At 43.5% G+C, this 25021-nt stretch overlaps 1 long non-coding RNA gene across 1 annotated transcript; it reads left to right on the forward strand.

Moving 5' to 3' along the window:
* Nucleotides 1-10931: 10931 nt before the first annotated feature.
* LOC128114092 (uncharacterized) lies at nucleotides 10932-24110 on the forward strand. Its single transcript, XR_008219721.1, has 4 exons — nucleotides 10932-11033; nucleotides 14092-14257; nucleotides 17716-17803; nucleotides 23607-24110. It is a non-coding gene; the product is annotated as an uncharacterized LOC128114092 (long non-coding RNA).
* The last annotated feature ends 911 nt before the right edge of the window (nucleotides 24111-25021 follow it).

Genomic DNA, 25021 nt, shown 5'->3' on the forward strand with positions numbered 1-25021 from the left:
TGGGGTAACTAGAAGATAGTGGTCTGCTAAGTTACTGTATTCTTCAGTTTTCTGTGATAGTCAAAAGGATGTTAGGTCAGAGATACAGGTGGTCTTATTAAAGCAGAGGTTCTCTACCTGTGAGTGGTGACCCCTTTGGGGGGTCAAATGACCCTTTTGCAGGGGTCACCTAAGACCATTGGAAAACACAGGTATTTATGCTATGATTCATAACAGGACAAAAATTATGAAGTAGTAACAAAAATAATGTTTTGGTTGGGGGTCACCACAACATGAGGAACTGTATTAAAGGGTCACAGCATTAGGAAGGCTAGAATTAATGTATTACGGGGATTAAATACGGCACAAGATGATACTGGCTGTCCATGGGCAACTCTCCATAATCATAGATGTTCTCATCGCTTTATAGATTCTTCGGGATAGGTGTGGCTCTTTTTGGGGAATTTGGATCCCATGTGGTGAGGGAGTAGACAGTGAGTAAGCACAATAAAGGTGCTACGCCGTGGGCTACTTCAAGGCTTATAAGCAAAAAGTCAGAATTAGATGCCATCAGGGCTCCTGGTGGTATTGAGCTGGGTATGTGGGTATGGGCATAGAATGGTGGTATTTTAGAACTAGCATTTTTGCCTAGCAGTGGTAGGTAAGCTAGCTGTAAAAGGATCATTTTGATAATGGAGGCAGCGAGAAGCAAGAGGTTGGAGCTATTGCATATGAATGTAGGACTCCATTCAAAAGGGATTGAATATTTATGTTTCTAAACGTGGAGGAAGCACAGTGCCTAGGGGGATGTGATGATACTTTGGAGTCTTGGTCAGATAGATAATATATGGGTTTAAATTGCTTCTGCATATATTTTTGCATTTTGTTCCCACTACCCTTAAGAGATAAGAAAGTGCAGACAAAAGTCCCATTTTTAAGTAGGATGGACAAGCCAGTATTTAAGCCTATTCTTGTGATTTAGGTAACCATAGACAAAGGCCGGGGACTGGGAACTTAATGAATTCAAATAAGTGGCATGAATCCCACCAAGTGGTCACTGCCTTCTCTACTGAGATGCTAAATTTACATTTTCAGTTCTGCTCTGCCTGGTAGAGCTTTAAGTCGTCATGGGGATGTTGTCTCTCAGCACTCTGGTACTATGTTGCTAAGGAAGATTGGCTATCATGGGGATGTTGTCTCTCAGCACTCTGGTACTGTGTTGCTAAGGAAGACTGGCTCTGATGCTGTTTAAGTCCAGTAAGGCAGAGGGAGTCAAGGGCAGCTGTGGACAGACACAGGTGAGGCATGATAGAAGACAGAAAATGATGGGGCCATGAAGATGAGCATGGGAAGGAAAGAGGCCCTTCCTCCTAGGCTCTGGTCTCCCATTATAGTGAAGAAAGTGAGTAAGCTCATGTATCACTAGTATAGCCCACACTGTCCACAGAGACCAGGTATGGTTTTCCAAAAGACATCTTGTCAAAGACAGGAATGAAAATGGGCTACTTATGGCCAAAAGGATGTGTGACCTTGAGGTTCTAGCATTCTCCTCTCATTCCTAAACAAAACCATATCCCATATAAACATATTGCCTGTGGTCAGGGCTAGGGGTTCAGGTGTTCCCAGGTTCATGGCCTCTTATACAATGGATTGAAATAAAAGTGCACACAGATTTCCAGAGGTAAATGGAACAAGGAAGCTTTTTTTTCAAAACAAGGCAATAAAAAAAGATGAAAATACATTACAAGGGAAGAGCAAACCTCAGGAGTAAAGATACCAAGGGGTCCCGATGGTTGTGTGTGGCAACTCTTTTGATGGATTAAGAGAGGAGGAATGAGTTCCATTACTAGAAGCATAATTTTTTTTTTGAAAGACAAGCGTCAACATAAGTGCTTGGTCATTGTGCATGTTCTTTCCCATAATGCATCTGGCTTTAATGACACGTAATCCTGTACCCTGTTTGTTGTGTCTGATTCTGACTCTTCCCTCTTCAGGCCTCCCAGAAATACAGAATGCAACTCCCAGGGTATCTGTCTACACACTCTGCTTCCCCTTATCACATAGGGACCAAATTTACCTGAATTGAGGTTGGTGGAATTAACAACGAATAAACAGTTGGTTCCGTGGGGCGGTCCTGGTTCAGAGTCTGTATTTTGTTGTTTGTTTGTTTGTTTGTTTTGTTTTTTCCTAGACAGGGTTTCTCTTTGTAGTTTTGGAGCCTGTCCTGGCGCTCACTCTGTAGACCAGGCTGGCCTCGAACTCACAGAGATCCACCTGGCTCTGCCTCCTGAAGTGCTGGGATTAAAGGCGTGCGCCACCACTGCCACCCAGCCTGGTTCCGAGTCTGAAGGGTCTTTGACTGAACATAAGCTTTACTAGCTCTGCAAACCAGGGCATGGTGCTTGAGATCTCTGATGCTTGTGTGATCTCATTTATAAAATGAGATTGGATAAAGGCTTAATGTGATGAGTTAAAGGTCTCGAGTGCTAGGGGGATGGCTCATTGCACATACTTACCACACAAGCAGGAGGGTCTGAGTTGGATCTCCAGCTCCCATGTAAAAAAGCCAGGCATGCAGCTTCCTTTGTGATGTGTATCTATAACTCCAGCACTGAGAAGCCAGTGACAGAAGAATCCTGGGATTCTTGGCCACCCAATCTAGCAGAGTCAGTGAGTTCCAGGTTTTTTGTCTCAAATATTAAAGTGAGGGGAGCAATTGAGAAAGACGCTCAACTTTATTCTCTGGCTTCTACACACCAATATATCCACACACATATACACATGCACCTGCAGATATACCCAAACACATGTGCACATCCCACCCTTGCCTGGACAAAGTTTTGACATGTCCCATCAAAAGTGTTCTTCTCTTATACATTAGCCTATTGGTGACATGATTTTGAACATGTACATGCAGAGTGTGGACTATTTGCATATCCCTGGGTACACCTGGCTTGGTGTGCCCACTCCCACTTTCTGACTTATGCTCAGCTGATATGTTCTAGCTATCACCGTTTCCTTAGCCACCTGCTTATGTGAATGTGGAACTTTCCTACTAGTGCATTGCTTTGTTTTGTTTCCTTCGGAACCAAGGACTGACCATGCAGATGTGTGAAGTTGGGCCTGGTGGATTGCCCTATCCTGGAATCATGGCAGAGGTTGAGGGGCTTGGACACCAGTGTCTGAGGTCACTGCTCTGGACTACAAGTCCCTGGGTGACCTGATGGACTACCCATCTCTCCTCACTGCTCCACAGTCCACCTAGTGTTTTGTGTTGGTTTCTCTATGTAGAAGAGACCTCTGGGACCAAAGTCACACCCTGACTGCCCAACACCAGATGTTCTGCCACATCCTGAATCGCATTCTATTTTCATATCACCAGACTGGATCAGAGAACGCCCATGAGAAATTGTAAACCTGGCAGCACAGTTCCAAAGTTTCTGTCCTGTGCATGACTCCTCGTCCCCACCTGCCTTTCTCATTCTAGAAAGATGGGACCTTGTGAAATAATGGTCTATCATAGAGTTCTGTATGTGGATCTGAGCCCAAAGGGCTCCTTTGGAGATTCCCAGGTTCTTTTGTCCTGGAGCAAAGAATTGGACCAGAGACACACAGAGAAACACAACTAGAGAGCACTTCCAGGGTGGAAGTGGAATAGGGTTGGAGAAGGTTGGAGGCTCAATAGCACTGGACCTTACGAGTTCTAACCCTTTATGGATCCCTTCCATAGCACTTCCTTTGTTCCTTAAATGTGGCCTTTGTTCTGGAGTTCCTAATCTTCTTCTGTCATTGGTTTCTTTAACATTTTAATTAAAAAAAACAAAACAAAACAAAATAGGGCCTTACCATGTAACCCCGTTTGACCCAGAACTCTCTATGTAGACAAGGCTGGCCTTTATCTCACAGAGTCTGCCTGCCTCTTCCTCTCAAGTGCTGGAATTCAAAGGTCTGTGCCGTCATGCCCAGCTAACATTTTATTCTTGATGGCTTTCTCTCTCATCCTTCTCACCTGCCCACACTGAAGTTTCTCCTTCTCCTCCTCATCCTCTTCTTCCTTCTCAGCCCTTCTTGTCTCTTTGCTTCCTTAAGGGCTGTTTACTATTCTTTTAGAATGGTTAGCACAAAGGATGTTGACAATGAACTGCTTCTGACAGTGATCACAATAAAGGCTGTTTCCAATTGTTGAACACAACACTATGCTGACATCTGACAAATGCATCACCAAGAATCCTGGGAGGTAGCTATCATTCTCATTTCATAGATGGAATAACCGAATCTTGGAGATCTTAAGTAGCTTCTTTTAGGATACCCAAGACATGAATGGTAGAATTTGAATTCCAACCCAATCAATTTATGCTGAAGCCTGTGATCTTACTGGGGTTTCCTGATATGGTTTATGTGGCCCTCCTTTTTGGTCTGATATTTTCAGTGTCTCACAAAGGATCTGACTCCCCCCACCATGTGTGTGTGAGTGTGTGTGTGCATGTGTGTGTGTGTGTGTGTGTGAGTGTATGTGAGTGTGTGTATGTGTGAGTGTGTGTATGTGTGTGAGTGTATGTGTGTGAGTGTATGTGAGTGTGTGTGAGTGTATGTGAGTGAGTGTGTGAGTGTGTGTGTATGTGTGTGAGTGTATGTGAGTGTGTGTGTATATGAGTTTGTGTGAGTGTATGTGTGTGTGTGAGTGTGTGTATGTGTGAGTGTGTGTATGTGTGAGTGTGTAGCTCAGAGGATAACTTTTGTGAGTTGGTTTTCACTTTCCACCTTCTCTGCCCCTTTGCCTCACATACTCCAGGCCAACCAACTTGTAAGCTTCCTCAGTCCCATCTCATCACAGGGATTCTGGGATTACAGATGTGCACCACTGGGTCTGTCTCTTTAACACAGGTTCTGAGACTCTTAAACTCAGGTCATCAGGCTTATAGGGAATGTGCTTTCACTCAGTCCAGTCTTCCTGGACTCTGGTTTGGCCCTAACTTACTAAAAGTAAGTCCTGACTAGTGAATGCATGGATGAATGAATGCATGACTATATGAATGTGTTAATTCAAATTCCTCTTGCGACCACAATTCACTGAAAACCATGGGTGTTTTTTCAGCCAAATTAACTTATTTTTCTTCAGCTAGTCAGTATTCCCTTGGGACAAATGAGTGTGATTACCTGACCTGTTTTTTACACTTGCCAGCAACTCCTGCCAGGTGGGAAATGAGTTGTGTGCATCCAGCACTCAGAGAAAGTCTTGCTGGAGATCAAAACCAGGCACCATGGAGGATGGTTACCCCAATTCCACTTACCTTTTAACAAGATTGTAGAACACAGAGGATACTTACAGAGGTAGGGGGATGGGATGGTGTCTAGGAGGCAGGGCTTATAGCCTCATCCAAAACTTAGCTGGTGTCCAGGGGCAACGTGGAATAGCATTAAACCTTTCTGTCTGCCCTAGAATTTTTCTTTGGTCAGTGACCTTGGTGAGGCAGTTGGTGACCTTCTTGGGTCTCCTGCTGTTGAGAACCACATATTCAGTTGTACACAGCTGTCTAGTGGGGGCTTCCCATTGAGAAAGGCCACATAGGCCATACAGAGTTGGAGTTGGGCTGCAAGAACTATGGCTTTTGCTGTTTCAAGTGGATAGAATCCATGGCCCTCTCTTCACCACCACTTCCAAGACTCTGTCTACCTTACTGGAGACCAGAGCTAGGGTGCCACCTAGCTGGCCTGGAGTACAGGCCTACCATGTGTGGATTTCAGTGCTGCCTGAGGCTTCTGCCAGAACCTCACTGAGTCTTTGTGCCCATGAGCTCGTTGTTGACCTTAGTATCTCAATTTTCACATAAGCTTTATATATGAATCAGTTCAAGCTCAGACAGGTAAGACCACCCAATGTAACAGAATTGATAAAAGTGTGTGCCCATATACCCTAATCTGGAACCTCAGGTCAGCACATGGACTCTTATGGCGCTGTCCATCTTTTTTTTTTTTTTTTTTTTTTTTTGGTTTTTCGAGACAGGGTTTCTCTGTGTAGCTTTGCGCCTTTCCTGGAACTCACTTGGTAGCCCAGGCTGGCCTCGAACTCACAGAGATCCGCCTGGCTCTGCCTCCCGAGTGCTGGGATTAAAGGCGTGCGCCACCACCGCCCGGCCTGTCCATCTTTCTGTAATGTCTAAAGGTCTCTTGCATACATCTGGAAGAGATCCATCCATACAGTGTGCTGTCTTCAAGGGCTTTCTGTAAGGAGACTCTCTCTCTGCAGGGAGTACAATTGTCCACAGAAATCTATGACAGTTGGTTTTAATTGTTAATTGACACTATCTAGAACTACCTGGGAAGGAAGTCTTACAGAGGAGTTGTCTGTATTACCTTAGCTTCTGGGCATGTCTAAAAGGGATTTTATTAATTAGGTTAATTGAGGTGGAAGATGCACCCTGAAGGTGGTCAGCTAGGCCCAGGACTAAATGAGAGAGCAAACTGAGTGCTAGCATGCATGCATGCATGCATGCATTCATTATTGCTCTCTGCACTTAACTGTGACCTCCATTGCCTCAAGTTCCTGTTGCCTTGACTTCCCTTCAGTGATGGATTGTCAGCTGGACTTGTGAAGCAAGTTGTTAGGTCTCTCAGGATGTCCAAATATCCAGAAATGAACAAAACCTGGACTGTAGGAGGATTTCTGGAGATTAGATAAAAGCCAGCATTCCTCAGGAACTTGTGAAGCTGGTCCTCATCTGCCAGAAGGAGTCATTTCCCTGACCTCTGGCAGAAGGGTCTTACGACTCCATTGAAATATCTTTTGGCACCTGTCAGCATATCAAAGCCCACGCTGGCCTCCCGGCTCCCTCAGTATCACAAATACCTGTTATACATTTCAAATCCATGCTAGCATCCTGGCCTTTCTTACCTCCTCCTCTCCCCTAAACGCAATCCAGCTCACAGGCTCCCCGCAGCTACTCATACTCCTTCCAACCCGCTGTTCTCTACTATTCTGTTCTCTACTGTTCTCTACCCCCGACTCTCTCTTATTCTCACTAGTGTCTCTCACACTGTGCTCTATTCTCTGTCTCTTGTGATCTCCATATCATCACTGTTCTCTCTCACTCTCCCACTTCTCTAGCCCTGACTATGTCTAGTCTGCCAAGCCTCGCTCAGTCCACTTCTTTCTCTCTCTGGTCTGGACTCTTCCAGATGTCTCTGTTCTTCGCTCACTCATATCCACAGTAAAAACCTTCCCTAATAATGGAGCAGCCCTGTAGGCAGTTGCTTTCCTGCTCTTCCTGGCATACACAAATAAACCTCTCCCTCCCTTAAATTGCTTTTACTGGGGTATTTTATCACAGCAACAGGAAGTGAAACTTAGACACATTTTTTTTTTTAACTTGAGGATCCTCTGTAGTATGGCTCTGAAGACTGTCTCCTGTTGGGTCCCCTCATTTTTTTTAACTGCATAAGAAGAATCATGATGCTTGAATCTGTTTAGTCTTATCATAAAAACCAGGAGTCAAATATTGGGTTAATAACTTGAAAGATCAGAGAAGCAGAGGAGCAGCCACTAGTGACTTCTTACCTCTCCAGATCCTCAGACCAAAAGTGGGGGATCCTGTCTCCATCCGCCTTATATAACTGTATCTACCTCCCAATTGTGCTAGGATCAAAGGCATGAGCCTCCCAAGTGCAGGGATTAAAGGTGTGAGCCACCACGGCCTGGTCTCTATGGTTAGATAGTGGCCAGCTCCGCCCTCTGATCTCCAGGCAAGCTTTGTCAGAACATAAGCAAAATATCACACAACAGAATCACCCAACAGCTTGTGTGTGAGTCTCACAGAAACTCCTACTCTTGTTGACCTCCACCCTCTTTAGCTAAGAGACAACACTGGAGGCTGCTGTAGCTGAAGCTATTCTTTTAGGACCAGTAGGAGGCAAAGAATTCAGATCATATAGAGCATTGATTGCCTTGGAGGGTACGGACCAGGCCTTCCCAGGAGGCAGAAGCACCATGGGTAGTAATTTCATTTTGACAGAAGCAATATTCTCATTCTTATTTATTTATATTTTTAAAGATTCACTTTTATTTTTAAGTCTGTGTCTCTGTGTGTGTGTGTTGTATATGCAATGCCTTTGGAGGAGAGAAAAGGGTGTGGGATCCCTGGTGTTGCAGGGATAGGCCATTGTGGGCTGCCAGACACAGGTGTTGTGGAACCAAACCTGGTTCCTTTTCAAGAACTGGACATTCCCTTAACCACTGAGCCAACTCTCCAGCCTGTCGTTCTTGTTTTGACATTGGATCATAAAACAAAACCTCGTCATCACTTCCTCATCTCTGTAGATGCTAGTTTAGCACAGGACTATACAAATGGTGCATTCACCATCATGGCTTGATCCCAGATAAAAACAGGTCTGTCTTAGATTCCTTTGTTGGAAAATATTGCCCGGCATCTGCCAAGTAGGTCTCAGGGAGCTGAGAGTTGCAGTTGAACTCATTATACAGATCAAAGTGATCTTGTTCACGCTGAACACAGCTTGGGTGGGAGACATCCAGCCATTAGTGTACACACTTGACAGTACAATTGAAGAAAGCCTACCATAGCTGACCTTAGTTATGAGTGTTCAAAGGAAGCTTTGTTGAGAAATGACTCTTTAAATGAAATCTGACTTAATCAAAGGAGAAGGAAATTTTCTACACCAAAGAAACAGCATAGTCAAAGGCCCAGAGGAAAGTAAGGGCTGTATGATTTGGAAGACTTGGGACCATATGACTGCTGATATCGACCATCAAACTGATGCTACTTAAAATCTCCATGAAACAATCCTTTGGGCTTGTCTGTGAGAGAGTTTCTTGATTGGGTTAACTGAGGCAGGAAAACCACCCAAATTCATGGGTGGTACAATTCCATGGGCTGGAGTCTCAGACTGAATAAAGAGAAGAAAGAGATCTGAGTACCAGCATTTATCTGCTTTTGCTTCTGAACTGTTGCTCCACTGTGACCAGCTGTCTCACGCTCCTGAGGCAGACCAGACCCTTCCTTCCTTAAGCTGGCTTTATTAGGTGTTTTGTTATAGCAATAAGAAGAGTGAATGACATCTAAGACATGTCCAGCTCAGTTGTGACTCTGTCTCCTGGTGTGTCAGTCCTAAACATATGTCCCCTTGAATTCACATTGGGTATACAACATGCTTCAGCTAATCTAATTTGATTTAACTTGCATTTTGACTTAAAAGCCAAGATCAGAACGAGGCTTCTGGGAAAAGCTGTCCAGTCATGGCCGATCTTCCGGCTCATGGCTCCTGCTGAGGTGCTAATGGTGTGAACTCAGCTGGCATGCACCGGGAAAGGAAGAGAGTGGTATTAGGGCAAGCATGGCCTAAAGAGCAGGCTCAGTGGATACCGGTGCTTGCTGCACATGCATGAGGAGCTGCTTGAATCCCCAGGACACATGTTAAAAGACAGCATGGTTGCATGTGCACCTGTATTTTTAATGCTGTAGGGGATGAAGCCAGAGGGAGTGGTTGGGGCTTTCTGACTGCTAGCCTAGCTCCAGATTCCTTGTCTTAAGTGAGTAGGGTACATGTAAGCATGGGTACAGGTACTTATGCATGCATGTGTATCCCTTACCTCCCAACGTGTAACACACACACATATACACAAAAGGAGGGTGCACATACCCATCCCTAACAGCAGTAGCCGGGAGACTACAGTAATTGTGCCATCAGTTTGTGTTCAGGTCTCTAACGCGCACACACAATGGCTGCACCGCTAGACTACAAGGTTATAAGGCATGAAGCTCACAGGACCCCTCCCACTTCTGATCACATGATTTCCATCTCCCTTTTTTGTGTTTAGCGTCCCTTTCTGACTGCAACATCCAAGTTGCGCCACCAGATCCACACGCCATGCATCTATTCTTGAGATGACAATTACTCCTCTCTCAGATGCCCCCATCTCCTTTGTCCCTCTTCTGAAGCCTCAGCCTTGCCATCCAGTTACAGCTCACACTGGATCACGCTCCCCGATCAGCTCCACCCTTACTTATCTTGTATGAACTGTGTGCAGGTGGCAGGATCCTGGTCTTGGGAGAAGAAGAATTTTTTTCTGACTCCTCTTTCTTAGCTTTCGTTGAGTTTGGGGAGTGGTATCACATGACGTTTTGGAATTAGGGAATGGGATTTTGTCATAGGAATGTATATTACTGGATTAATATTTTAAGATGAATATTTAAGAAACATTTTTCCCTCAGTATGTGAGTACATGGTGCTTGCATGTGTCCTATTGATTTTTCAGACATTATAAAAGCAAGGCCTGCGATGGTGGGATGCATGGGTGGAACTTCGGGACTACTGAGACTAGTTCCACATCCTGACTGACGACAGGCTCCAGCTGCTGATGAGCTCAACCACCCTCGATGCTTAAGGAACTTGAACTGAGAAAAAAATCCATGTCACTGTTCTGAGCAGTGTTGGAAGTAGGTGGGAGATAAGCATCTTGGGGCATTTACTCTGAGACATTTAAAAGACACGTTTCCACTATTTCTATTGCTTGGTGTCTTCATTTCTTTTCCTGTTGTGATAAAATACTCCGACAAAAGCATGTTAAAGGAGAGGAGATTTAATTCATCTCACAGTTCCAAGTTACAGTCCATCCTGTTGGGGAAGTCGTAGCAGCCGGAGTTTGAAGCTGCTGGTCACATCCTATCCATAATCAGGAAGAAGAGAAGTATGAGTACATGCTGGTGCTCAGTTAATTTTCTCCATTTTATAGAGTCCAGGATCTCTTGTCTAGTGAACAGTCCCACTGACAGTTAAGAATGTTCTTCCTACATCGATTAACATAATCAAGATAATCCCTCACAGGCTTGCCCAAAGGCCCATCTCCAAAGTGATTCTAGATTGTGTCAGAATGACAACAATAACACTAAGCCCCACACTTATGTGCTATATGTGTATTATATTTTTATATAGGAAACCGTCAACAGGACTCCAGAAATGAAGAAAGGAAGAAACCACGAGGAAGTGCCCTGGGAACGGAGGAGCAGTGTAGAGGAGAACATCGTGGGTGTCTTTGACCTCATGTATGTCAGACCTGTAGCAATCACAACAGACAACCACAAATTAAAATGATAGGCTCAAGTCCTAACACATCAGTGATTACTGATATTAGCAGTGTAAATATACCAGTTGAAAGATGGGGCTTGCAGGCCAGAAACAAAACCCACAACTAAATAAGCCATGGTCAAAGGGGAAGGTGCCAAGGAAATTAAAAACATGACTTGAAAGAAAATGAAAACGTGGGGCTGGAGAGGTGGCTCCGTGGTTATGAGAAAACACTGTTCTTGTTTAGGTCTTGGGTTTGTTTCCCAGTGCCCAAGTCAGGCAGTTCACAAGCTCCTGTAACTCCAGCTCCATGAGATCAGACACCGTCTTCTGGATTCTGTGAGCAACTCACTCATGTGTACATACCCACCCCCCACCCCCTCACACATATAGAACACAAAATTTAAAATAATAAAATAAATCTTTTTTTGTTTTGTTTTGTTTTTCGAGACAGGGTTTCTCTGTGTAGCTTTGTGCATTTCCTGGAACTCACTTGGTAGCCCAGGCTGGCCTTGAACTCATAGAGATCTGCCTGGCTCTGCCTCCTGAGTGCTGGGATTAAAGGCATGCACCACCACTGCCCGGCAATATATCTTTTAAAAATGAATAAAATGTATCAGAAGTGTGGTGAAAGCTGAATGAGAAGTTTATAGCCCCCAAATACATATTAGCAAAGGGGCAAAAGTACAAATGTATAAACTGTGAGCAGAAACATAGAAAAAATAGACTGGACAGTAGAGGAAGGGAGGAAATAATATGTGTAAAAGCAGATATCAGTAACGTTGAAAGCAAAACATGACAGAGAGACAACAATGAAACACGGATGAACCTTTGAGAAAATAAAAGAAATTGATAAGAATATAGCAAAACTAGCACAAAAAATATAGATGGCACAAATTAAATATAATTTATTTAATATATTATATAAATTATATATAAAGACCCAAGTGGGCTGCTACTGTAGTTACTGCAAAGCCTGAAAGGGGAGTGAAAGGTGCTACAAACAGCTCCCTACTTTTCTTTCTACAATCTAGACTGAGTGGATCAGCTCAAAACCATCCACTATGAACTGGATGTTGTAAGCAACTGTAAGTATTAAGGAAATATAGTTCATATGAAGGTGTAGTGGTCCATACCTATAATAAGAGCAATAAAAGACTGAAACAAATAGTTTGAAGCAAAAATGGATAACACAGTAAGACACTGTCTCAAAATAAGCAAGCAAACAAACAAACAAAACCACCCCTGTAAATTTTCAGGCTCGTTTTTTTGGTGAGGAAGGGAAATTCTAGTAGAAAATAATTAATTATAATTCCATATATTTTCTTACATATGGTTAAGAGAAGGAAATACTTCCCAATTAATTGAAAGCTCCTGTTCCCTTGATGTCAAAATCAAGAATAATAAAAACAAGCAAAATGAGGCATGACAGACAAATATCCATTAAGAATCTAGCTGCAAATGTATTTACCAAAAGGAGCTCAGCAATACATAAAATATGAGGTTTACTTCACATGTAAAGGATGATCAATGTTGGAAAATCAATCTTTGTAATCTACCATATCAACAAATTGAAGAAGAAAAACCACATGATAATATTAATTAATGAAGACAGAACATTGAATAAAATTCAATACCTATTCATAATTAAAAAAAGAACTCTCAGAAAATTAGAACCAATGAGTAACTTCTTCAAATACATAATTAACATTACAAAGAGCCTACAGCCTATGGTCTTCTTCCTAGTGAAAGTTGACTATTTACCTCATGGCTGAGAGCAAGGCACAACTGACTCATATTGTTCTCTTCAACATCTCTGCAGCATGCTTAATGCTGTAGCCAGTGCAATAAGGCAAGAAAAGTGCAATAAAGGCAGGAGAAGCAATTCAAAGGCAAGCAGGTTGAAATAAAAGAAGAAAAATCGTCTCTGCATGCAGATGCTAGGATTGTCTAGGTAGAAAAACCTAAGGCAGTGGTTCTCAACCTGTGAGTCATGACCCTTTTGGGCAGTCAACAACCCGACAACCTACAGGGGTCACATATCAAATATTCTGCACATCAGTTTTTGCATTACAATTTATAACAGTGCAAAATTAGTTATAAAGTAGCAATGAACCATAATGTTATGGTTGGGGGGGGCAGTCACCACAACATGAAGAACTGTATTAAAAGGTCACAGCATAGGGAAGGTTGAGAACCACTACCCTCAGAAATTTATAGATCAATTCTTAGAACTAACAAATTCAGCAAAAAACAGATGACTCAAGATAAATGTAAAAATCCACTGCATGTCTACATACCAACCGTTAACATGTGGGCCCCTCATTTATATATTAAAAACAAAAACAAAAAACCCTAAGTTTGTAAATCTAAATAAATTAACTAATATTTTAAATTAATGAAATATGTACAGGATATTTTAACAGCTAAAGAACATGAATTAACAATGCAAAGATTTTTTTCATTTCTTAAAATCTTTATTTATATGTGCATGCTCACGTGTGTGAGTGAACACATATGGGTATGAAAGTGGAGGCCCAAGGTTAATCTCTCTGTCTTTCCTAAGTTTCTGTCCACCTTGTTCAGCCAGTGAGCCTTCCTATGCTCGGACGACGACTGTCCACCATCATGCCTGTTTTTCCTTATTGTTTGCGTTGTTGTTTTTACATGGATTTTGCAGATTGAACTTGAGTCTTTGTGATTACATGGCAGACATTTATTGATCGAGCTGTCTCCCGTGCCCAAAGCAAAGATTTAAGTAAGATAAAGGAAGGTATGTAAGGATTAGGAAACTTGGTAGAGCCAAAGTGGCAATTATTCTTTGTGCTATAGTCTTGTTATAGTTTAAAAGTGAAATGCCTTCTACCGTCTCATGTATTTGAGCAGTTCATACTCATTTAGTGCCACTATCTTGAGAGATAGTATGATCTTTTGAAACTCAGCTGACATAGGTATGAAGGGCTGTAGGGTTGGGGCTGATGGATTATATTTATCTTGATTCTAAGTCAAATCTCTTTAAGATTTCTGGTCCTCCAGCTAAGAGCAGACCATGGAGCATCTCACAGCCATGCCTTCCTCATGATTATGATGAAAGTATTCCTTGTATTACTTCAAGCACAGAGACAGGCATGCCAATGCTGAGCTTCTCTCTTTGTATTCACTTCAGGATTCCAGCCTATGGGAGGTACCATACACATTAGGGGTGAGTCTTCCCACTGCAACCAACCAAGTCTAGATAATCCTTCACAGACATTCCCAGAGGGTTGTTTCCATGCTGATTCCAAATCACATTTTGTTGACAACCAAGGCTGTCAGAACAGTTGTGTAGCATCTTCCACATTGAAATATTCTTCTAGGAGTGAGGAAGTGTCGGTGGGTGGGGGTGGGGGTCATGGAACTTGGCAAATAAACAACTCACAGTTCTCAGGAATATCCTGAAACTAGTAAGATTCACAAGGCCCCTCTTTAAGGTTATGGCAGAAGTAAATAACTGCTCGAGACAGGAGACTCTGACCAGCCAAATTGTCTCTAGGAGATTTTCTGACCTTGTGAGCTGCATGCAAGTTTCACAGGAAGCTCCAGGGTTACAGCCTCTGTGACTCATCACTTAGGCTAGGGTGGATTTTAACTAAAGAGATTGTGTAAATAATACATTTCAACATCACTATTAGAGAAATACCAATTAAAACCACAATGAAGTAGCACCATACATTTATCAGGATATTTAAACTACAAAACAGTGATACCAAGAAATGCTGGCCAGGGTATAGAGCCACTGACTCACCAGTGTTGTTGATGGGAATACATATGGCAAACTTTTGGAAACAACTGGACAATGTCTTAGTTCCCGTCTTAGTTACTTTTCTATTTCTGTGACAAAACTTCATTTCCAAGGCAACTGAAAAAGAAAGCATTTAAGTGAGCTTAAGATTTCAGAGTTAGAGTCCTTAGTGACAGAGTCAAGATGTGATTGCAGGAAGAGCTGAGAGCTTACGTCTTGAGTCACAAAGTAGCAGACAGGGAGAGCACACTGGGAATTGTGGGAATCTTTTGAAGCCTCCAAGCTTGCTCCCAATGACATCCCTTCTACCAAGGCCACCCCACCTAAATATCTCCAAAGAGCCACCCACTGGAGAACAAATATTCAAATGCCTGAGATTTATGGGGGTTATCTTATTCAAACCAGCATGGTTCCTTTTCTTGGTGACAAAGGCAAATTAAGGGAGAAGTGGGTATTTTTGACTTACAGTTCCAGGCTACAGTCCTTCATGGCAGGGAAGTCATAGTGAAGGAGCTTGAGGGAGTTAGCCATCTTGCATCTACAGTCAAAAAGCAAAGGATGATTGATCACTTCTGCTCTGCTCCCTGTCTTCTTTTTATACAGTCCAGGATACCTAGCCAAAGGAGTAGTTCCACTCATACTCAAGATATGTCTTCCTACATCAATTAATGCAATCCAGACAATTACAAATATCTCAGGTGACTCTATAGTCTGTCGAGCTGACAATTAACCCTAGCCATCACAAGCAGTTTCTTAAGACAATAAAAATCAAGTACCAGTGATTAAACTTTTGGACATGCATTCCAGAGAAATAAGAACTAGTACCTGCACAAAACCTCTCCCTGGATGCCTACTGGCATCAAATTATTCATAGTAGCCCAATAGTAGAAAGAGCTCCACTTGCTTTATTTGTGTGAATGACAAAATGGTGGCACATCCATGCTGGGAAATTCTAGTCAGTAATAAGATGCAGTATGTGCCTATGTTCATCCAACAACTTGACTAATCCTTAGCAAACTATGCTGGCTGAAACACTCCTGTTCTCAAATGTTGCATACTCTATAATTCTAGAAATAGAATGTCCTCAAAATTATAAAATTCTAGAACTTACATATTTATGGTGCCAAAGACTAAATATAGGTTGAGGGAGGGAAGGAGTAACATGTGGGTAACCAAAAGGGATCTGAGGGATTATAAGGGACCCTGTGGGATTATAAGGATGCTCTAGGTCTTGAGTGCATCAATGTCAGGATCTTGGTTTGTGATGTTATCCTCAAGTTAATATCATTGGGGGACAATCTTATAAAGATATGTTAGCCTTTTAATATCATTCATTCCAACATAGTGACATACATGAACAACCCCAAATAAAATTCTGTGGATAATACTTTCAAGATGAAATTAGAAGTTGGAAATTGATTTTCAATTTAATTTCATAATAGGAAGGCTTTTTTATTTTTAAATTTCAAGCACCTATTGATACGTTGATGATGAGTTTAGTTGAAGTATCTCTAGGTTCTGTGTATCACTGAAAAACTTTGATGAGCTATGTTGGACAGTGTCTGGACATAGGTTGGAGTGGGAAAGAAGAGAAATTTGTTTTCCACCTTAGGTATACAGTGGGCCTTGGAATTTACCTTTCAAATTTCAAGGGACAAGTCTACACTAACAACCAGCACCTTTAAGAGACATTCATAAAGAAAACGATTCCATGCTTCACAGTTGTAGCCGAAAAAATACATGCTTGATGGATGATGGGCCTGATGGCTGTGCCTGTTAGGTTAATGTCCTAGTTCCCTTTCCATTCCTGTGGTAAATATCCCAACTAAAAGCAATTTGGGGAAGAAAGGATTTATTTTAGCTCATTGTTGCAGGTTACAATTCATTATTATGGGGAGGTCAAGGCAGCGGGCCCTTGAGTGATCGATATAATTTTAAGTCACCAACTTCAGTCGTGGTGTGTGAGTCCAGCAAAAGTTGACTGAAATCATTTTACAGCTGGAGCCCACTAGTTCAGCTAAGTTCACTAACCATCGAGCTCTGGGGACCAACCTGTCTCTGTGTCCCCAACATGCTGGCATCACAGGACTACATTGCTGCGCCGGCTTTTTACAGAATGCAGGGGATTTACACACAGGTCTTTGGGGTTGATCAGCAAGCACTCTTCCCCAGTGAGCTATTTCCCCAGGCTCTGGCTCTGCCTATCTTGATGTTAAAATCATCTCTTAAAGGAAGAAGGTATTTCTCATACTTTCAAGTGGACTTTCTTTGACAGCTATAAATGCCAGCTGTGTCCTACTGCGAGCGATGAGATGTTCACCCTCACGGTGGCAATTCTGTTTCTATTGATTTTCTTGTAGAGAAATTTTGGTCACAGCCCACATTGCCCATAAAGCTTTTATGTCATCATTAATATTGTAGCATCCTAGAGACTTGGTTTTATTTAGTGCTCTTTTATGTGCTGAATGGAGTTGCAGGCTGTCCAGTCTCCCAGGAAGCCACAGTGAGTCAGGATAGTTCATAATGCTCTCAGGTTCTCGCTCTTCTCAATGCAGAACACTCAACACACACTTGCTCGTCCATTTTTTTCTTTCTGTAGCTTTTGCACATTTGCATTACTGGACTTTGACACATTGCACTAGATTCCAGTTTTTTTCTTGAGGACAGGAATTGTGTTGAGTTCTCTGTGTTGTACTCTTCATGATTGTGTTCATAGCACGCTAAGTACAGCCCAAAAGTTGGGTGATTGGAGGATTGTGTTTAATTCAACTCAATCATTTACAAATGACTGTAGACTCTCTATCATACCATGGATAGTGAGGGAATATTTTTTCCCCAGAATAATGAATGAGATAGATATGACCTTTTTTCTCTCACAGATTAAATCCCAGTTACCAGGAATGACCATTATATCTGGAGCGGGGTGATGTTGATATACAAGCAGAAGGCTTGGAGATGGCTTGTCAGGTAAAGCACTTGCAACATAAGTGTGGAAAGCGGATCTTGGATGTCTAACACTCATGGATGCTGGGTGGTATTGTGGCCAACCTGAAATTCCAGTACTTAGGAGGCAGAGACAGCGATTTCTGGAGCAAGCTGGGTAGATAGACTATCCAAATCCATGAGCTCTGAGTTCAAGCAGACACTCTGATTCAATATACAAGGTTGACAGTAATTGAGGAAGACACCCAACAGCATCCTCTGGCCTCTTCATAAACAGGCACAGCCGTACACGCTCACTCACATCACGTGCATACTGTGCCTCTATTCGTGCAAACATGAATAAACATGCAAATACACAAAAGCACATGCAAACACATGTAAACAATGAAAGTACCAGCAGGATCTCAAAGAGATTTGATTTGTGTGGAGCGAGTGGGGTAAGCCTCTGACTTTGCTGAACAGTGTTTCCTGAAATGAGACAACTCAGGGGCGCACGGCACTGGATGAGGGGCTATTGCAGGAAGGAAGACTGTGCAAACACTCAGGCATGGGAATGTTCTGGAGTGAAAAGAAAGCTGTCCAACAAGGGGTAGAGAGAGGTAGACTTCCATCTCCTAACCACTTGATTCTCGTGTGTGTGCTGTGTGGAAAGCAAGGTGCCCAGTGGGATTCCTTAGAGGTGTGTGCTATTGAGTCCTGGGATTAGAGCATAAAGCATGGCTCTGGGGGAAAGGTATCAGTTAACCTTTGATTTATCCATGGTAACTGAAGTAGAAGACAGACTGTGAGTGGGACAGAACCTGCATATAAGGAAGGCATGAAGGACCTGAGACAGAACCCTGAAAGGACCATGTAGAGGACTGGCAGAGGGGGGGCTTAGTAGAGAGAGGGAGGGGAGCTGAGGGAAAAGGGTGTGACAAGGGGGAGGGAGATGCTGACTAAGCTCATGCTGGGAGTTGGAGGGTCCCCTGCCACAGCTCCTTCTGCCCCCTCAACACAGTGTGGCACGTCAACCACCTCTTACCTTGTAGTCTCCTTCCTGCACATCTGCCCTCCCAGCTCTCCATCCCTGCACTTCTGAGTCCCTGTGTGCAGGCCAGCATCCAAAGGGTGCTCAACTTGCTGCAACTCCTAGCTGAGGATGGCCTCCATACACCTGCACTTGTAAATTTGGCCTAAAGGCTCTCCATGCATAGTGAGTTGCAATCTACCTTGATGCTTAACAGCCTAAATCTTCTCTTATATCAAGTAGCGGAGTCTCGACCAGTTACAGCAGCCAGCTGTTCAGACTGTGATTAAATGAGACAGGAGTTGTAACCAGCTGTGCTGCCTCTGCAGCCCATATCTATCTTCAGTCTGCCTGTCTTCCTTCTATCTGGCCATGGGTAAAATCTGCCTCGGCTGTGGTGTTGAGCACTCAGAACCAGTTTTGATCCCACCTGCTGCTGAGTCCAAACAACTAGGTTTGTTGCAATTTTTCTTTTTAACAAAAGTTACCTACTTATGGAAGCAATTCCTTCCTTCCCTCTTACGACCCTGAATCCAATGGTCTTGCTCTTGAGTTCTCCAAACACCCAGTGACCTCACCATCCTCGTCATGTTTTATGATGCACTTCCCTACACTCCAACTTAAAGATTTCATAGCAGTGGTATATTTGAGATGAGTGGAATGCTAGGAAGTAAAATGACCAAGTAAGGCACATTGTTAGGTATGGTGACACTGGACATCTGAAGATGAGCCCCAGGGGAAGCTGTGAGCAATGTATGGCGTATGAATTTTCCTGGCCCAGGAGTCAGGGATCTGGAGTGCATGTGTAATAAATCCCAATATTCATTGATTCAGGGCTGTGTGTCCGTCTTTCTCACTGCAGGCAGAATAGTAACCTTATACCATTCTGGAAAAAACTTCTAGGCACAGAAATACAGATCTTGGCAGATGGAATCTGCTGCCTTCACTAGAATTATTGAAGGCAGATGAAAATAGATGGGTCACAGACTGCATCTCCCTCAACGTACCACACACAGAATGTCTGTCTATCCATCTGTCTATCTGTCTATCTATCTATCTATCTATCTATCTATCTATCTATCTATCTATTATCTATCTGTCTTCTATCTTTCTATTATCTATCTATCTATCATCTATCTATCTATCTATCATATATCATCTATCTACCTATTTAGCATATACCTATGTTATATTATATTACTCTATGTATCTATAATCTAATAAACTCTTCATTTCTACCTCCCAATCATCTGTCTCTCATCTATCTGATACAGGCTTTGAGTATAGCTGGACCTCTCTCTGCCCAGATGTGCTGGACCCAAAGACCAAGGTCGTCAAGTACTCAGGGTCACCAAAATTGAGCTGGGACAATAACTCCTGAGTCTTTTGTCTCACACTGAGATTAAAGATACAGATCCTTGTGGGAGCATGCAAAACAGAAACAAGCATTAAGGACAGTTACAGAAAAATGAGAAGGCAAGGAAAGATCAAAAATTAAGAAAAAATAAGAAACTGAGAGTGGAATGGTTTCCAAGACATAAAAATCCACTGAACTCCTTTGTTGTATGGGTTTTATAAGGCCATGGCAGAAACCAGGAACAGGCAGAGATAACGGCTGTAAGAATGACTAGTTCTCTGAGCTGTCGTGGGCTGAGTCTATGGAGGCCCTACATGCTCTGTGCATGTCCCCTGGGCAACCAGGAAGATGACCATGTGTTCATATGTTGCTCACTCACCCAGTTAGTGAGGGTTAGTGAATCCAGTTAGTGAACCTCCCTGTCTCCATCTCTGATTTTGGCTTTGTTGGTTGTTGACCTTGACTATCTGCTAGTTGTTAGTTACTCTTTGGCATTGCTGCTTGAAGGCTATGTAGGCTGCCTAAGCTGTGCTACTGATAAATTCATGGGAAGGGATACAAAAGGGCCACTTCCTCAGGGAATCTCTGATGTCATTCAAATCCAAGTATTTCCTCTTGGGCTGGTAGGGTTCCAGGGAGTGTTGAGTTATAGACCCTCTAAGTGCTGTTTCTCTCTCTCTCTCTCTCTCTCTCTCTCTCTCTCTCTCTCTCTCTCTCTCTCTCTCTCTCCCCCCCTCCCTCTCTGTGTGTATGTTTCCCAGAAATCAACACCACCTGCAGATCTCTCAGATAGATTTGATAAGGAAAGCACACTGTGGCCATGTCTATCCTTTCCTCTGGCGACAAGCCAGTTTCTGACCAGCTTTTATGTCAACTAGACATGAGCTAGGCTCATCTGGGAAGAAGTAACATTAATTGGGAAACTCTTTCCATCAGATTGCCTACAGGCAAGTCGTTAGGGAATTTTCTTGATTAATGATTGATGTGGGAGGGCCCAATGCACTGGGGGTGGTGCCAACCCTGGACTGGAGGTCCCCAGTACTGTAAGAAAGCATATTGAGCAAACCATGGGAACAAGCAGGAAAGCAATGTTTGTCCATGGCTTCTGCTTCAGTTCCTGCCTCCAGTTTTCTGCCCTGCCTTGAATACCTGCCTTGACTTCTGTCAGTGATGAACTATTACCCGGAAGAGTAAGTGAAATAAACTTTGCCCCCCTCAAGTTGTTTTTGGTCATGGTATTCTATCACAGCAATAGAAACCCCACCTAAGACAGAGCACTCCCCCTCCATGGACAGACTCAGGACAGTTTTTGAATTATTTAGCTTTATCCTTTTCTGGTGCCTTCCTCTATGGCTCCTGGCATGGAAGCTGTGTCACATAGTATGGAATCCCTCTCCTATTCTGAAAACAAACCTATTACCATCATAAAATACTTTCCGTTTTTGGAAGTAAAGGGTCTGAAGGCTCCCTTCTGTGCTATATTGCTATAAACTTCACAATAAGGCTTTTCTAAAGGGTGACTTACCTCAGTTTTCCTTCTACTGAACCTGGAACATGAATATATAACCTAATATTTAAATCAGGGAGCAGTGTGCCGGTGGCATGGTAGAATCCTGAGATTTTAGTAGGTCCAAAGGCGGCCGTAGGTAAGGGTGGTGTAAAGGGCAGGAGTGGGAGGTGGGGGGCTCGTCACATTCTTTCTGTAGCTATTTACTTAATCAATTTCAAAGCATGAAAGCGCAGAAAGACACTTGAACTAACTTAGCAGGTACAGAAGGATGAAGACAAGAAACGGCTCAGTATATCCACGCTATCACCCCAACCTCAAACAATATAGAATGTGGACGCCTGCACGAACAGGTGCAGTAGGGTGTAACACCTTCACATAGCAGATGGAGCAGCAAGCCTCCAGTGCCCTCCAGTGCTGCCAGAGAACCAGGGCAATAAAATGAGAAAAGCCCAACGGACCAAGTACAACCTTAACCTGCACAGCTCAGCCCCATTTTCTTTGTTTGTTTTTCATCTATTTATTGTACATCCCAGCTGCAGCCCCATCCCACCCTCCAGTCCCTTCCTCTTCTGTCTCCATTTAGGAAAGGGCAGGTCTCCGTGAGTATCAACAAAACATGGCATATCAAGTTGGAGTAAGACTAAGCACCTCCCCATGTGTGAAGGCTGGGCAAGGTGACCCAGTATGAGGAGTAGGGTCCCAGAAGCCAGTAAAAAGAGTAGGAGATGGCCCCTATTCCCGCTGTTAGGAGTCCCACAAGAGGACCAAACTACACAACTGTCACATATCTGCAGAATGCCTAGGTCAGTCTCATACAGCGACCCTGGTTGTCAGTTCAGTCTCTGTGAGCCCCTATGAACCCAGGTTAGTTGATTGTGTGAGCCTTCCCACAGTGTCCTTCACCCCTCTGGCTCCTACACTCCTTCCTCTTCCTCCTCCTCCTCCTCCTCCTCCTCCTCCTCCTCCTCCTCCTCAGGATTCCCGAACTCTGCCTAATGTTTGGTTGTGGGTCTCTGCATCTGCATCCATCAGTTGCTGAATAAACGCCTCTCTGGTGACAATTGGGCCAAGTACCAATCTGGTCACAGGAGACAGCCAGCTCATTCTACATATCCACTATTGCTAGAAGTCTAAGCTGGGGTCCTCCCCCATAGACTCCTGGTAGATTATCCTGTGCCAGGTTTCTGCCCAACCTTGAAATGCCCCCCCAGCAGTCTCCCTCAGCACTCTCTCCCTCCCTGCCCCCAAGTCACGTTCCTGTTCCCACCTGTCCTCAGTCCACTCATGAAATCTCTATTTCCCCTTCCCAGGGAGATTTATCAGTTCCTGTTTATTAATCAGTGTGGTGGGTAGTGTTTTAGCTAGTATAAGGGCCTTAAAGGACAGAGATGGCCATCATAGACATGGACTCTAGGGGACTTTGAGAGACAGAATAGCTATTTTCTAGAAATCATTGGCACATAGCTAAACTTATTGGATATTTCTATGAAACTTTGTCTCTTATCTAAACCCCTCCAAACCTCTTCTTCTTCTACTTTTTTTCTTTTCCTTCTTTCCCCCCCCCCTTGTTTCATTGTTCCTTGTTGTTTGTTTGCTTGATTTTTGAGACAGAGTCACATGTAGCCCAGACTGGATTCAAATTCAAGTATGGCCTTGACCTTCTACTCCTTCTGCCTCTACCTCCTGAGCTCTGAGAACACATGTATGCATCACCACACTCAGTTTCACTCAGTGCTGGGAAAGGAATCCAGATGTTTGTCCATGGTAGTTGTGGTGGTTTGAGTGAGAAATATTCCCCCATTAGACTGGGTATTTGAATACTTGGTTCTCAGTAGGTGGGTCTGTCTGGGGAGCTTTAGGTGGTGCAGGCTCGCTGGAGAAAGTACGTCATCCAGGGTGTTCTTTGAGATTAAAAGGCTTTCAACACTTCTGCTTTGCTTTCTCCTCTTAGTGTTACATCTGAAGACGTGACCTCCCATCATCCCATTCCAGCTGCTTTGCCTGCCACTTGCTGCTGTCCTTTCCTGCTATGATGGACTGATATCTCTGAAACTGTAAGCCAAAAGAAGCTCCTTCTTATATAAGTCATCTTGGTAACGATGTCTTGTCTTAGCAGCTGAAAAGTAAGTAATACAGAAGTTGGTACCAGGAGTGGGGTATCGCTGTGAAGATCCTGACCACATTGTTCTTTTGGAGGGATGTTGAAAACTTTGTAACTTTGAACTAGAAGTTGAAAGCTGTAAACAGCAGTTTATGGGCTGTTGTATTGTGTATTTGTTCCGTCCAGGACCTTGAGTTAGCTGGCCCAATAGAGGCAATGCTTCTTGCCTGCCTATGTGACCTCTTAAAAGGGAAGGGGGAAGGGGTCATGAGCTCTCTCTTGGATGTGGAAGGTTTCCTGGTGCCTGGTTAGGCCACCTGGTCTGGAGCTTTCCCCATCTTTCCCTGAGAGATTGTATCAGTGAGTCTATTTTTTTCCCATTGAGTCCCTTCAACCCCTGGCCCCTTCCCTTTTAAGAGGTCACAGTAGGCAGGCAAGAAGCACCATCTCTATGGGGCCAGCTATCCCAAGGTCATGAGTGGAGTGAATGCCCACTCCAGGCTATCTCCTGGAAGCCTAGAAGACAGTCATACTGAGAGTGAAGCTGATTGTAGAGACACAGTTGAAGAGGTTTCAGAGGAAAGCAAGGACTTTAACAATGAGGCTAGAGGCAGGCAGCCAAATTTAGCAGTGTCACCCACAAGGTGCTATCTTTGGAGTCATGAAGGATACACAAGTAAAGGGGTCTTATAGCCTTCCTCGGCAGTTTCAGAGAGCCACTGAGGCCAGGCATGTGGCAGAGGAGTCCCTGCACAGAGGCCCTGAGAGGCCATTGTGTAAAACTATGAGATATAGTCTTCATCTTATTGGATACCCTAGGATGCTAGAGATGGCCAGAGCTCTGAGACATCCACCAAGGACAGCTGAAGACAGGGAGTGGGACGAGCTAAGACAAAGACTTACAACAGAGCTAGAAGGGAGGAGCCATCTGAGCTCTTTTTCATCAGATACAGAGATGTACGAATTGGTATTTTGCCCGTTGGGTTTTTGTCTTGCTTTGGTCCAGCATTTGCCCACCGAAATTCCCTTTCCTCCCTTTTGGAATGATAATGCATATTCTTCATCATTCTATGTTGGTTGTATGTGGTTTACTTTTTGATTTTACAGGGGATTAAAATGAAGAGATTGCCTTGAGTCTCAGAAGAGAATTTGAACTTTGGATTTTTTTTAAAACAGTGTTGTGACTGAAAGCCTATGGGGGCTTTTGAAGCTGGTCTAAATTCATTTTGAACTGTGATATGGCCATGAGACTATGGGGGCCAGGA

Source organism: Peromyscus californicus, unplaced genomic scaffold (assembly GCF_007827085.1).
Source record: "Peromyscus californicus insignis strain IS unplaced genomic scaffold, ASM782708v3 Scaffold_19__1_contigs__length_69161282, whole genome shotgun sequence".
Classification (NCBI taxonomy): Eukaryota; Metazoa; Chordata; class Mammalia; order Rodentia; family Cricetidae; genus Peromyscus; species Peromyscus californicus.